This window comes from Mus musculus, chromosome 14 (assembly GCF_000001635.26).
Source record: "Mus musculus strain C57BL/6J chromosome 14, GRCm38.p6 C57BL/6J".
Taxonomy (NCBI): Eukaryota; Metazoa; Chordata; class Mammalia; order Rodentia; family Muridae; genus Mus; species Mus musculus.
Genome location: NC_000080.6, coordinates 43,130,704 through 43,147,044, shown reverse-complemented (window position 1 = coordinate 43,147,044; position 16,341 = coordinate 43,130,704). Strand labels below are relative to the sequence as shown.

The window sequence follows — 16,341 nt, the reverse complement described above, 5'->3', positions numbered from 1 at the left end:
GTGTGTGTGTGTGTGTGTGTGTGTGTATGTGTGTCATGGCTTGGCTGAAAAGATGCAGCGTCCTTTCACTGTCTCCAAGATGAGGTACTAGCACAGGATGGAAGTACCTAAGGAGCCATAAGCATAGCAGGGCTATTGGATTTTGTTTTTGTTTTTGTTTTTGTTTCCTTCATGAGTATCCCCTTTAGAGTTCAATGCTTACCCTTGGGAAGATTTGCATGAAGCACACTCTTGCTGATTACAGTATACTTTCAGTGTGCATGAATTTCCTGTGATTCCCAGATAGAGGGGTACCCAAGGAGAGCCAAGGAAGGATTCAGCACTCCAGAAATAATAAGAGCCTTCACTTCAAAGTTTGCTATGCTCCCTAGAAGGCCTCTGTTTAATGTTAGATTCAGACACTGATACACACTTATTTTTCAATATCAAGTATTTAGACTATTGGAGAAATTTGGTGTTTTACTTTAACTCCAGCACAGTGTGTAGTTCACAATCCATTGTCAAGCAATTTTTGACAGTTGAGAATAACATCCAGGCCCAGGTGCTCTCTTCCCCTTCTCCTATGGGGATACAGGAAAGATCTCAGATGAAAAGTGATACTGGATTGTCCTGCTGAATAAAGCTGGTATTTGATGGATCGCGGACATGGAAAGATCTCACCAGGCTTTTTTTCTCTTCCTCCCGTAGGTCTGAAATATTCTGCAGAAGCTCAAACAGATCAGAGACCAGGTCAAGATCTTGCTCAGACACAACTGTTCACCATGAGCACTGGGTGTGCAAAGCAAATTAACCACCATTGCATCTAATCCTTGTAACCATGGCATTCTTGGGCTGCATTTTCTTCTTTTTTTGGTTTGCTATGAGTAATGAGGCCTTTATTTTGTCTAGCCTCTGGTCCAGCAAGACTGCCTGTTTGGAAGGCTTCAGAGAAGTGCTGAGATACATCAAGATCTGCTCGGCATCCAGGAGGGCTCTGAGAATGCCAATTTTGGCTGGTCCTGTTGGGTCATCTAGAATTATATCATGGTGATCAGTCAAGTGAATTTGAAAAACTTTGAGGTATCATCTGTAACATCTCTCATGTTAGCCTTGGAAGGACTAGTCCATCAGCAGAACACCTACCCCAATGAGGCATGCCTATATTCTTCCTGAACAGATTATTAACATCAGTGACTGCCTTTGCACTATTTCACCAAGGCCAGCAACAGGCTGTAGGTCTTTGCTGAACATCTGCAGCAAGAGAATGATGCTTAGCTTAATTATTTTGTTTGGTTTTGGTTAGAGTTTTGATTTCTTTGTGTCTTTGGTTTTCCTGTGTTTTCATTTGAAGTTTCATTATATATTCACTCTCTTTTTGTTACTGTAATTAATTTGCTTTTTTTTTTTGCTAAGTCTATATACTGTATAAACTAACTCCCCACTTTAAGTTGTTATTGAATAAAATTAGTGTATTGTTATGGATAAAACATCATCTCTAATTATTTCTATCATAAGGACAATCTGCATTTATGTGTGGTTCATACATAGTCCTGTAACACTAGAAGTTTCAGGCAAGAATGGGACTCTTCAAGTATCATGTTGTTTAGGCTTCATAAGTAGTACCCAGCCAGCCAGAGCTCCACAGAAAATTGAGATAATGTGTCAAACTATGTGGATCCCAAAGTCAGGATGAAAAAAGTATCCATGCTCTATCTCTATAGTCATAAATTTAGCTACAGTTATGATGTACTCTCCTGTGCATGACCACATCGGACAAACAAATAAGATACACAACAGTATTTCACTAATACATCCCAGGAAATAAAAATATTCACATTGAGTAATTAAAATATTCTGAATTATAAAGTAATTTGGATAAAAATGACCTTCAAAAGTGGATACTAGCCCAAAACCTAGGATACCCACGATATAAGATACAATTTCCTAAACACATGAAACTCAAGAAAAATGAAGACTGAAGTGTGGACACTATGCCCCTCCTTAGAAGTGGGAACAAAACACCCATGGAAGGAGTTACAGAAACAAAGTATGGAGCTGAGATGAAAGGATGGACCATGTAGAGACTGCCATATCCAGGGATCCACCCCATAATCAGCTTCCAAATGCTGACACCATTGCATACACTAGCAAGATTTTACTGAAAGGACCCAGATGTAGCTGTCTCTTGTGAGACTATGCCGGGGCCTAGCAAACACAGAAGTGGATGCTCACAGTCAGCTAATGGATGGATCACAGGGCTCCCAATGGAGGAGCTAGAGAAAGTACCCAAGGAGCTAAAGGGATCTTCAACCCTATAGGTGGAACAACATTATGAACTAACCAGTACCCCTGAGCTCTTGACTCTAGCTGCATATGTATCAAAAGATGGCCTAGTCGGCCATCACTGGAAAGAGAGGCCCATTGGACACGCAGACTTTGTGTGCCCCGGTACAGGGGAACGCCAGGGCCAAAGGGGGGGAGTGGGTGGGTAGGGGAGTGGGGGTGGGTGGGTAAGGGGGACTTTTGGTATAGCATTGGAAATGTAAATGAGCTAAATACCTAATTAAAAAAAAAAGTCATTTCATAATTGAATGTTTGATACCTACCTCATAAAAATGTTTTAGGAAGGATTAGTAGATATGGCCTTGCTGGAGGAATTTTGGCACTGGAGGTTGGCATTGAGGTTTCAAAAACTCATGCCAGTCCCTGCCTCTGTCTTTGTCCCTGTCTTTGTCACTATCTCTTTGTCTCTGTTGATCTCACAATGTTTCTCTCTTTTTCTCTATATCTCAGTCTACACTCTCTCTGTCTCTGCTTCTGTCTTTTTGTCTGTCTGTTTGTCTGTATCTATTTCTTCCCTCTGCCGCCTCTATATGTATCAGATGTAAGTTCATCTACTCCTCTAGTGCCATGATGCCTGTATGCATGCCTGCCTCCTGCCATGTTCCCCACCTTGACAATCCTGGATCACCCTTTTATATTGTTGGCCAAACCCAATTGAATATTTTCTTTATACGTTATCCTGGTCAAGGTGTGTCCTAGCAATAAAACAGTGAATAAGAAAGCAAAACAAACTCTTAATCATTGGAAAGATCAGCTACGAGATGGGAGAGGAACTTCACTAAGTGTACATATGACAGAGAGTTCATTTCTACACAATCGGATGGTGTTAAAAACTAAACATCAGGAAACCTGCCTGTTAAACATTAAAACATTTTAAATTTAAACATTTCAAAATGTTCTATGGCTGTCCATGGTAGAGCACACCTGTAATCCCAGCAGTCAGATGGCAGAGGCAAGAAGAACTGCATGAGCCTCCGGACAGCATGGTCTATGTACTAGATTCTGGTATACCAGGGATAAGTAGAGAGTCCCAGTCTCAAACACACTCCCTTCTTATGTTCTGTCAAACTGAACAGAATCTTCAAAAGAAGAGAAAGAAATGGATCATAGATATGTATTTAAATGTTTAATATCCTTCTTCATCAGAAAAATGCAAATTAAAATAGTTTTAACCTTGTATCTTACTGCAGCCAGAATGGCTATTACAAGTAGACTAAATGACCACAACTCTTGACATGAGTGTGGGATAAGAGAGTATATATTCACATGTACAGTCATTATGAAAAACAGGAGAAATGTTCTGGAAAACATTGCTAGAGATAGATCTTCCATAAGAACCAGCTGTACTGTTTGTGGTGTTTGAATGAGAAGAACCCTTATAGGCTCATAGATTTGAATACTTGGTCAACAGGGTATAGCACTCTTTGATGGTATTCAGAGCTGTGGCCTTGTTGTGGGGGTGGGCTTTAAAGTTTCAAAAGCCCAGCTCAGGGCCAGCATCCCTGCTTCCTGCAGATCCAGATCCAGAACTCTCAGCTACTTCTCCAATTCCATGTCTGCCTCTGCATGATTCTGTCAAGACAAAAATGTACTAAAGTTCTGAAATGGGAAGCAGGCCCCCCATTTAAATGCTCTCATTAAAAGGTCCATCATGGTCCTGAAGTCTCTTTCTAGCAAGACAACACAGACTCAGACACTATTCCAGGGCATATAGCCAAAGGCATTATCCTAAGACAGAGACCTGGGTGTGCTCATGTTCCCTCCTGCGTTATTCACAATAGTCAGGACATCAAAACAACCCAGACATAAATATAACTGATGAAAGGATAATGAGTACATGGTTCATATACACAATGGTAAAGAACTATGACAATATAAATGAAATTTACAGGTTAATGGATGGACACATGAATAATATTTTTGAGTGATATAACCCAGACCCAAAAAGACAAATACCACATCATGTGTCTTATGTGGATGGTAACATTGAATGTCTAGAGATGTGCATTTAAACTGCAGTATCCATAGAAGGTAATGCACTAGTGTTGGGTTATAGGAGGATATTTCAAGAAAATAATAGAACACATAAATTGTGAAGGAGAAAAAGGAAAACAGTAGGACAGAGTGAGGTAAATGTCTTGGGAGATTGCAGAGGAGTGTGGTGGCTTGAATATGTGAGTGGTACGTTTAGGAGTTGTGGCCTTGTTAGAAACAGTGTGTCAGTGTGGAGGGTAGGCATTGAGACCCGCATACTAAACATATGACCTGGTGTCTCCTCACATCAATAAATCTCAAACTAACACCTGGGACAGTAGACTACCATGTCCAGAATTTGGTAAAGTTGAGTGGGTTAGATGTCCCAGACCCACAGAAATGGCAAAAGTGTTACCTGCTTCCTACCAGGCCTCTTTCATGGGACCAAAATCTGTATATAGGAACATGGCCTGTGGTTATTTAGAAGAGAATAGGGTTCTCCCTGCTAATGAGGTAATAGAAGATGGTAGGGTTCAGTCAATAAGCTTCCCTTCCTGGACATTCCTTCCTCAGAAGTTACTTAACTTCTAGTCTAACCTTAAGACATGTTATGCTTTCATTTCCATGAAAAACAATCAATAAACAGTTTACAACCAAGGACTGTCTCTCTCATCAAACCAACTGTGGGTTACATGGAGAAAAAGCCTTTGCCTACAGAGTCTTGCCATCTAAGTCTCCATCAGAAGGCCCCTCAATACTCCTGGGCTAGTCACCTCTGAGCTAATCCAGAATTCCCCATTCCCTGATTTCAGGGCTAGTTCTTAGCCTGCTGGCCTCCTCCATGCTCAGCTCCTCTGAGACTTCTAGCAGTGCCTGCATGTCCAAGATTCTGAGAACCCCTTGCCCAGTTATCCTTGCAGGCCAGCAGGGTCAAACCTGCTGTGAACTCTCTGCAACCCAGCACTGTCTGGATGTCCAGGATTTTGTGGGTCCCTGTCCCCAGACTCCTAAACATAGGCCCGTGGAATTCAGAACAATATACTACCCAATGAAAAGCCCAGGGCCAAGATTGGATTATCTTGTTTTGGGTTGCTCATCATTGAGTCTCAAACACTGTCCCCAATCATTAAAGACTACTGCCATTTCCTTCCTTCTTTTCTGGAAGATAATGGTAAAAACACATTGCTGAAGAAGATGGTATCTGGCACAGGCATCAATTCAGGCATCTATCTCATTATTTTCTGTGTGTTGAGAACATATTTATCACTCTTTTGCAGTTACTTGGAGATATTTGGCCCATTACAACCCACCAAATTTCTATAGACGTGGTAATCCCTTGGTAGCTAAGATTGCAACTCCCTGTCCCCCATCACCCTCCCAACATCTGTCTTAAGATCTGGCAACTGTTATTCTAATTTCAGCTTCTCTAAGTGGGCTAAACTGAAGAGGGAGCCCAGGGCCTCATGTATACCAAGCAGCAAACACTACAGGAGAATACACTGTACTTCACCACAACACACTGCACCACACCACACTACAGTATACTATACTAGAGAACCCCCAGTCCTCCTGTTTCTCTGAGATCAACTTTCTTTCTTAACCCTTTCTCAGCCTTCCTGCATGGATTATCTGCCCAAACAAGGTGAATGTAGTAAACGAAAGTGAACATTTTCTACTTTCATAATCCACATTGAAATTTACTGTGAACTCTGTGCAGAGTTCATGACCACCAGGAACACCTGGCCTCCCTTCTCCCCATTGTCACTTACTGGGTTCTCTCTCCATTTTTTCTGTTCTCTTTCTAATCTGAGGATACAGCCTTGGATACTCAGATTTTGGGTACTTTGTCCTTTCCTTCAGACCTCTGTATTTGCTGTGTCTCCCCTTAGGACTCCATGCATCAGGCTGAGTACTTAGTAGAGCTGTTTCTAACTCTGCATCAGCAGATACCCACAAGAGCTTCTGGCCCTCAGACAGGTGGTTCTTCAAAGCTTTAGAGAAGAGATGTGACTCTGAAGAACACCCTAAGTGCTGCAGATGGATGGCTGCTGAACAAACTCCATGACTAGTTGTCTCAGGAGGGTTTTGGGACTCCTCCAAATCTGGCTGCACTGCAGCTTCTCCTAGAATTCAATGTGGACGCCTTACAGGTTAAGAGGATCAGTCAAGTACCAACAAGGTGGCCACATGGACGCATCCAGAAAGGCATGGTAAGGAGAAGCTGAGAGTCCTACATGTTCATGTGAAGGCTGCTAATAGAACATTAATGTCCAGGCAGCTAGGGTGAGGGTTTTGACCACACACACAGTGCCCCATATACTCAAACTTGGCCACTCCTTCTTATGTTGCCACTCAGTGGGTTGAGCATATAAAAACCATAACAAATATTGATGCAAAAAATACTCAATAACGTCTTGGAAACGGTTTCTAATAACACATGCAAATGATCACTCACCATGACCCAATATGCATCATGTATAGGATGTAAGAATGATTCAATGTTTTGGAATTCATCAAAGTAATATACTATGTAATAAATTTAAGAAATTATTATTTGATCATCTCATTAGATACTCTATCATCCCAGGGATGCAGGAATGATTCAATATATGGACATCCATCAATGTAATCCACTATATAAAATAACTTAAAATATATTGGATAATCTCATCAGATGCTGAAAAAGTGTTTGACAAAATACAATATAACTTCAAGATAAATGCATTGGAGGAATCAGAAAGTCACGTTTCAGAAAGAAATGAGCAAAATAGAGCAACCCAGTTGCCAACATCAAAATATATGGAGAAAAATTTGAAGCCATCCCATTAAAATCAGAGACAAGGAAAGACTTTGCCCTCTTCCCCTACGTATTGAACATAGTCTTTGACATTTTAGCCAGAGCAATCAGGGAAAAATGCCGATCAAAGTGATACAAATTGGAAGGGAGGAATTCAAGACACTACAATTTGAGGAGTATGGAATATTACACATAAGTAAGCTCAAAAAAATCCAGGAGAGAACTCCTACAGCAGATAAACCACTTCAGCAAAGTCAATGGATACAAAATTAACTCGAACAATCCAGGAACTTTCCTCTACTCAAAGGATAATTATACTGAGGAAGAGATTTTTTTAAAACTACATACTTCACAATAGTCACAAACAATATCTTGGTGTGACTCGAACAAAGCAAGGGAAAGATAATAATGAATGAAAAGAACATTAAGTCTCTGAACAAAGAAAACAAAGAAGACCTTAGAAGATGGAAAGATCTCCCATGGTCATTGATGAGCAGGATTAATATAGTAAAAAAGGTCCATCTTGCCAGAAGCAATCTACGGATTCAATGCAATCCCCATCACAATTCCAACTCATTCCTTCACAGAGATAGAAAAAGCAATTCTCAAATTTATCTGAAATAACATAAACCCAGTATAGCAAAAACTATTCCTAACAATAAAAGAATGGCTCAGGAAATCACCATCCCTGATCTCAAAATATACCACAGGGCAAGTGATAAAAATGTCATGTTTCTGGTATAGAGAGACAAGTAGACCAACAGAATAGAATTGAAGACCTAGAAATGAACCTACATTCATATGGTCACTTGATCTTTGTCAAAGGAGCCAAAACCATCCAGTGGATAAAAGACAGCATTTTCAACAATTGGTGCTTGTTCAACTGGCAGTCTGCATATAGAAGAATGCAAATTGATGTATTCTTATCTCCTTGTACAAAGCTCTAGTCCAAATCACTCAAGGACCTCCACGGAAAACAAGATACATTGAATCTAATACAAGAGAGAGCAGTAAAGAACCTCAAACACATTGTCACAGGGGAAATGTTCCTGTACAGGACACCAATGGCTCATGCTGTAGGACCAAAAACAGTGTCAAATGGGACCCCATAAAATTGAAAAGCTTTGTAAGTCAAAGGATGCTGTCAAAAGGACAAAATTGCACACACATATAGGGAAAACTTCTGTACCAACTCTACATCTGATAGAGGGCTAATATCCAAAATATAAAAAGAACTCAAGAATTTACACTCCAGAGATCCTAATAACCCTATTAAAGAATGGGGTACAGAGCTAAACAGAAAATTCTCAACTGAGGAATCTTGAATGGCTGAGATGTACTTAAGAAATGTTCAACATCTTTAGTCATCAGGGAAATGCAAATCAAAATGACCCTAAGTTTCCACTTCACAGCACTCAGATGGGCCAAGAACAAAACTCAGCTGACAGGTGATTCTGGCAAGAATGCGAAGAAAGTAGAACATTCCTCCATTCCTGCTGGGACTGCAAGTTGGAAAAACCACTTTGGAGATCAATCTGGCAATTCCTGAGAAAGTTGGAAATGGTTCTACCTCAAATACAGGTATACCACCATGGTACATAAACCCACAAGATTCTCCAATATATTAAAAGGACACATGCACTACTATGTTCATAGCAGCCTTATATATAATGACCAGACTCTGAAAACAACCCAGATGTCCCTCAACAGAAGAATGGATACAGAAAATATTGTTCAGTGTACAGAAGTACTACTCAGCTTTTAAAAACATTACTTCATGAAATTCAAAGGCCAATGTTTGGAAGTTGAAATATCATCCTGAGTGTGGTATCCTAGTCACAAAAGGATACACATGGTATGTAGTTATTGATAAGTGGAAATTGGTCAAAAAAATGCATGGAATGCCCACAATACAACTAACAGACCAGGGGAAACCGAAGAAGAAGGAAGATCACACCAAAGTGTGAATGCTACAGTTCTACTCAGAAGGGGGAAGCAAAGAATGTTTGGAAGTAGGAGGAGAGAAGGATCTGGGAGGGAGAGAAGAGTAGGAGGTAAAGGGGGTTCTGTTTCAGATATGGGAGGAGATGGGGAAGAACTACAGAGGGAAAGTCATTTGAAAGGAGGTCTGTACCCATTGGAGAGGGGGAACTGTGTGTAGCCACTATAAAGTCTCAGATGCCAGGGACCCAAGAGATTCCCAGAACCCAACAGGGAAGACATTAGCCTAAATACCAAACAAAGGGGAAGAAGGAACTATACAGACCATATTTATTGGATAAGCATGGCAACCTTTTAAGGTTGGGGCTACCCAACCACCTCAAAAGTATTAATCCAGAATTCCTTCTGTCAAAAGGAAATGCAGGGATAAAGAGAGGAGCAGAGCTTGAAGGAAAGGCCATCCAGAGACTGCCCCAACTTGGGATCCATTCCATCTGGAGTCACCAAACCCAGTCACTATTGCTGATGCTATCAGGAGCCTGGTTTCTTTCTTTCTTTCTTTCTTTCTTTCTTTCTTTCTTTCTTTCTTTCTTTCTTTCTTTCTTTCTTTCTTTCTTTCTTTCTTTCTTTCTTCCTTCCTTCCTTCCTTCCTTCCTTCCTCTGTCTCTCTCTGTCTCTCTGTCTCTCTCTGTCTCTCTCTCTCTCTCCCCCTCACTCACTCCCTCCCTCCCCCCTCTCCTTTTTTCCCCTCAGGTGGAAGAACATTTTTGTTCCTTTTCCCTAATCACAGTGTAAAAATGATAGATAACATTTGTATCAAGTTAGAATTATGTAGGATTTTGGGTAATCAGGAGATGACTCAGTATATCACTATATAGCAATGGTTCTCAACCTTCCTACTGCTGCAGCAAATCTTTTATGTACTTCTTCATGTTTTGGTGATACTCCCGCCCCCATATCATGTAATTATTGCAATGCTACTTCATAAATGTAACTTTTGGTATTGGTGTCTCTTGAAATGCTATGCATGCAGCCAAACATGAGAACGAGCAAGTGGACCTAGATTCTGAAGTTAGGACAAGGACTGAAGGAACAGAAGGGGCTTGCAACCCCATAAGGAGAACAACAAAATCAACCAAACAGAGCCTCACAAAACTCACATGCACTAAACCACCAAGCACATAGTACATGAGGGGATATCCAGAGTTCCAGCTGGATACGTAGTAGAGGAATGCCTTATCTGGCATCAATGGGAGGGAGTGCCCTTGGTCCTGTACAGGCATGATGATCCAGGGTTGGGCAATGCTAGGGCACTGAGGCAGAAGTGTTTGGACGAGGGGGTATAGGAGCACCCTCATACATAGAGGCAATGCTAGAAGTAGAGGGGATGAGGTTTTTGCAGGGGGAACGGAGAAGGGGGATAACATTTGGGATGGAAATAAATAAGAAAATCAACAAAGAAAAAGTAAAAATAAAGGTATAAAAATCACAAATGGGGCAACCCTGGAGAAGGACAACTTACAAAAAACATCAGGGTCTACAGATGCAAGCCTCACCAACAGAACATAGAAAAGAGAATCTCAGGCAAAGGAAATACCATAGATGATAATCATAGATGATATTAAAAAGTCACTCAAAGAATATACAGAGTAAAAAATTCCTTACTCAAAACATCTAGCTAATGCAGGACACAATAAAAAGAACAAAACTAAGAATAATGGAAAAAGAAGTGGGTGAGGGATAACAGTTCAAAGACCCAGAAAACATCTTCAACAATATGATTTTTAAAAGTCCTTAACCTAAAGACAGAGATGGCCTTAAATTTACAAGAAACCTACAACACACCAAATCATTTGGACCAATACAGAAAATCATCCTATTACATATTAAACAAAAGTATAAATGTACAGAATAAAGAAAGAAAATATTACAAGCTCTAAGGAAAGAAAGTCAAGTAACATACAAAGAAAGACCTATGAGAATTACATTGACATGTTACCAGAAATGGTAATATCTAAAAGATCTTGGACAAATGTCTTTCAGACTCTAAGAGAACACAAAAGCCAGCCTTGGTTACTATACCCAGAAAACTCTTTATGACCATAGTTGGAGAAACTAAGATATTCTGCGACAAAAACAAATTCAAACAATACCTTTCCCCTAATTCAGCACTACAGAGGATACTAGAAGCAAAATTCCAATAGATTGTGTGTAATTATACCCAAGAAAACACAACAAATGAATAATCTCACAAGACCCCAAAGAAAGGGAAAAGCATGTTGTCTCCATTCCCTGTCCTATTATCTCTACGAGTTTACTAGTGTCTGTCAACCTACATGGTCTGTTGGAAAGGCATCACCCCAAGCCTCCACCACCAATAAGCAGGAGCAGAGAATGAAGAGGATGGAAAAGCTCAAAAGGGATCTCCAGAATATCAAAAATGAGAGAGACGGACTCCAGGGAATCCTAGCCAATTACACTAACAAGGATTTGAACAACAGGTAGTCATTATGCCCAGTTCTTTGCTGACTGTCTTGGGCCCTCTCTGTTAAACTCAGATTCCCTCATATCACAGGAGGCTACACCACCAGGCGGTCCACATATCCAAATTCATTTTGCTGATTGGATTTTCGACACAGAACTTCAAGTTCAGATAGGAATGATATGGGTCTTAGGCACTTTTGACTCCTCCAAAAGTAAATCAGAGCCTGTGGTATGAATCTTAGTCTGGGGATAAGGGTAGTATTGTGTGAGTCCTAATTCTGCATTGTAAGAATCCTATGCAGGTGTTGGTTTGTGGGAGATTCAAGGTCCTCTCTGTTTATGGCCAATCATGATTGCAGTTTACATGGAGGTAATTTGGGTCCAACTAGTCCAGTCAACAGCTGGAGGGACCTGGTCCCACATACTGTCTCTCAGTATAACTGGATTGGCCATAGTTCATCACTGCTTTTATCAAATTTTATTCACTATACTATCAGATAATATGTGTTCATTTGGCATTCTGATTGTGTTTGATTATGGGGGGTGGTCAGTGTGTGTGTGTGTGTGTGTTCCACTTAAGAGCTAGAGTGTCTGTATAGTATTCTGGGGCATGAGATTTTGCTTGACACAGTTTCCAGCCAAAAATAGTGAAGACCGAGGGAGCATCACTTTGAGCAGCACAGCATATGAGCTCTGTGGTCACCTTAGGTGCACACTGGAAATGTACTATCCTGTAGATACTGATTATGTCCTTTGGGAGTTTATGTAGCAACAGAAGCAAGGATTGACAATTCCTTGTCTACAAACAGATGTGTCATCACAGGTTTAAGGGGGACCCAGGACTATGGCACAGGTTCCTGGAAAGTTCTTGGAGAGCTAGTCTATTTTTCTTGCCCCTTCAGGGAGATAAAGTAGGTCAAATCCCTGCCTTTACTTCCCTGCCTCTACTGACCCCAGGCAAAGAGTAATAAGTTTGATAAGCTCCAAGTGGAACTGGTAACATGGAGCAATGTAGTGGCATATATGTGTTGGGGTAGTCCACGATTCAGCTTGAATTAACATGATCCTTGTATCCTTAGTTCATGGGATTATTTGTTCATTGGGCCATGCCCTCCCACAGAATCAAAATTAGGACATTCATGCTCAAGATGCAAGATGACCAGGTGATGACTGACCTGAAGAGAATTCCCCAGGACATCAGTGAGGCCTTGTACAAGTACAAGGAGTTGAGTAAAGAAAATCAATTCTACTGGTGAGTGACTAACAGGGTCGTGATCCAAGCACTAGGGCACAGGATATGTCTGCCCATCCTTGTCTTTGAACCAAAGTAGGGGCTCAGTTTATATACTGTTTGCCTCTAAACCAGAAGCCTGGCTCCTTCAAAGCAAGGCTCTAGGATTTTTACCACTTAAAGTCATTTTGGCCAAGTGTGAAGAGTCTGTGAGCAACTCAAATCATTGTCCTTTCCAACAAAGTATATTTGAATGTAGATACATAGATAAGGTTTCCATGGGACACCTAGAAAGACTGTATGTTGGTTGGGTCTCTTCTCTTCTCCTAGAGAAGGTCTGCCTTCTACCTACAGGTGATTTTTAAATAACATGGACATATAAGCACACATGTGTTCCAGGTCCCCTTGAGAGATACTTAAGTCCCTGTTAGTATCACAGTTTACAGATGTACCTCGGCTTCTGAAATATGGCTGTCCTCTGGATTTGACCTCTCTCAATATGATGATCCGTGGCCAATCTGGACAGTTGTCTGGGCTGCCTGGGCACCAGGGTACATTGTGGCAGGGATGGTCCTTGGAGGAGAGGGAGGAAGATGGATGCTGACTTGTGTAATCATTTGTTTGTTTGTGACTCGGCATCGGGCACTGCCACCTCCAGAGTGAATCTAACCATCTCCAGCACAAAGTCAGGATGTTGTGGAAGGAGAACAGACAGTTGCTAGAGGAGCAGATTACACTAGAAAATGCTCCAACGAATCAAAGAGGCTGTGTAAAGAAGGCAGCCTGAAAACCAATGACCTATGTACCAAGCAGCAGCAGGTAGGATGCATAAATCATGAGGAGCAGGTTGCAGTCATGTCTAACCTTAAACACAGTCAAGCCTAAGCAACCATCCTGTACCTTATCCATGTTCTCTCCTATGTCTCATCCAGTTGTTCATTTCTGTGATCATTTCCAAGACTTTATGTGCAGTTATCCTCCTTCAAGAAACTACATATTTGGGAAGTAAACAATCCTGCTCAACTAAAAGCTGCATTTCCTTATGATAGATAGGTTGAACACATAGTATACAAGTACATGCCAGTATGTAAATGGGTTCTATGTGCTTGCCTTCATTGTAGTAGCACAGAATGTTGATTGATGAAGTCATTTGCTTCTTAGGGTTCATGTGAGATCACAGGCAGGACAAAATTTGCATGTATTAGATGCCAGTGGAATTGCCATATGAGTGGAAATCATTGCCTTGGGTGGGGGGCTTGTATGCTTTCTCTCCCCTTTCCCTGCATTGCAAGATGGTCTCATCACTCTGCCTAGATCTTGGCTCACACTGAAAGACAGTGAGCAGGTACTTGTCAGTCCTGTTTTCTGTCAGTGTTGCTAGAGTTCTTTACTAGAGATTATATTCTGGAGCTGACTGATCAACAGGGATGTGAGAAAGGCTTCTCTCAGCCTGAGTGTTGGTGTGAGAGATGTGAGGCTTCAAGAATGAAATTTCACTAACACTCTCAACCTAGTCTAAGAAATGTGCCCCCTGAGAAATGTTAGTGCCCAAGGGATGGACAGCAGAGTCCTGTGTTTCACATTAAACATAAGCCTTCCATAGTCCCCATTCAACTGTTTTTCTACCATCCATTGTTATCTCCTCATACTTTTCTACTCACTTATGATTTTTGGACAGAGAGAGCGACAGGTGTATATATATATATATATATATATATATATAGAGAGAGAGAGAGAGAGAGAGAGAGAATGTGTTTGTGTGTGGCATAAGCATGTGTGTACCAATATGTATATTGTTGGGTGTGTTGAAAGTCCAGTTATTTATGTGAGGTTTTGTTCAGTTTTATTTTTTTGTTTTATTTATTTATTTGTGTGTTTGTTTGTTTATTGGGACAGCTTTTTTTTGTTTGTTTGTTTTTTATTCAGCCTTTCTGTAACATATTCCCTGGAAACCATGTCTGTCACTGAACCTGAGACTTCCTGTTTTGTTTAAGCCTTCTGACCAGCATCTGTGAATCTACTGTCACCTCCCAGGCAGAGATCTTTGTAGGGTTTGGTCTCAATTAATTGTTAGGAGATTCAATTGCTCATAGCTAGGAAGATCATGGTGTTATTTTCTATAATTTTATACAAACATTTTAGTGTTTTGGGTTTTTTTATTTGTTTGTTTTTGTAACTGCCAATTCATTAACAAGGAGGAAGACAATGCTGTCTGCTTCAGGTGCCAGACACACAACTTGACTCACTGTGCCTTCTCATGAGTTTTATCTCATCATGATGGAAACTTCAGAAAGTGTTAGTAGGGAGGGGGTAGACCAGAGGTGGTCTTACCCAAGAAACCTGGGCTATATGTTTTCCATAGTGGAGTGTTTCAACAATTAATGCCTTTCTTAACCAAGAGAAACCAAGTTGCCAACATTTAAAAGTGAATGAAAACATAGATAGTCCAGCCACCTTTTCCAAATCTGACCATGTGACCTCAGATTCCCCTTCCCAGTCCTTCCCTCATTCATTACAACTTCCAGACCCTGGGTTTGGAGGCCCACCAATGTGAGAAAAAAACCCCAAAGCAGGCATGGTACCCTTGGAATATGAGTATGATATGGGGAACAAAAGGAGTGCTCAAAAACAGCTAGCTGAAGAAATGAGACACAATGGGGCTCCAAGGATCTCGATGTTTCTATTGAAAGAACACTTAGGAACCTAAAACAACAGCCTATCCTTCTAAGATGGGAGTGTAGGGCTCTTGGAGGTCATAGGGCAGGAGTCCAGGCACCCAGGAGTCACAAAAGATGGTTCCCTGGCCTGGTGGGAAAGCTTTGGTGTTGTTTGAGGAACCACAGAAGCCAACTTACCTGGATTATCGTGGCACTCCATCCACTGGTCCTCAAACTCCAGGGGCCCTGGGATCAAGCTTCTTCGTGAAGTTCCACTTCTGTGTCTGTCTTCTGCTGCAGTGCCTTCACAAAGCACTCTTTCTCTTGCCTGCCTCGTGGATGCTGGCAGGGATCACAGGAGATTCTCAGACCCCTGTGTCAGGAGGTGAGGACACCAGGCCAGATGTGACCTTCGTGGCCACTTCCAATCCAGCCACATGCTCTTGTCCCCCTCCCAGTTGGTCACTGCTAGCTTTCCTTCTAGGCAGAGGAGTTCCTGGACCCCTGACAGCAACCCCTTTCAGCTCTATGGTATGGAGAGGTGGCTCAGGATGTCACTTCCGGAATTATCTAGGAACCAGGTCATCCGATCTTCTCTATGGCAGCTATCTCAGAGCAGAGCTTCTCGGTCCCAATACACTCCTAGGACAGAAGGACAGTCTCCAGTTTATTGTTTTCTAATTAAACTCTTTAGTAATAAAAAGTTAAACATGTAAGCATTTTAAAAATAAAACTTAGACTCCTTTGCCTTCATTGCACTAAGATAAACCCCTGGAATCTAATGAGTGTCTTACTGTCTTCACCGAGTGGATTCATGGAATCCTACACTGCAACCCTTTGCTGATGTTGTTTTGCTGAGTCTATCATAGACATGACTTTGCTTCTGTACAGATTCCCTCTCATTGTTTTGCAGAATGCTGCATTTAAGAAAAATC

The 16,341-nt window shown here is 41.2% G+C and overlaps 1 long non-coding RNA gene across 1 annotated transcript in view; it reads right to left on the bottom strand.

Moving 5' to 3' along the window:
• LOC115488378 overlaps nt 1-16,048 on the bottom strand; it is a 39,367-nt gene extending 23,319 nt beyond the window's left edge. Inside the window, exon 1 of the long non-coding RNA XR_003951236.1 lies at nt 15,605-16,048. This is a non-coding gene — a long non-coding RNA (uncharacterized LOC115488378). The remainder of the gene's footprint in view (nt 1-15,604) is intronic.
• Nucleotides 16,049-16,341: the final 293 nt, after the last annotated feature.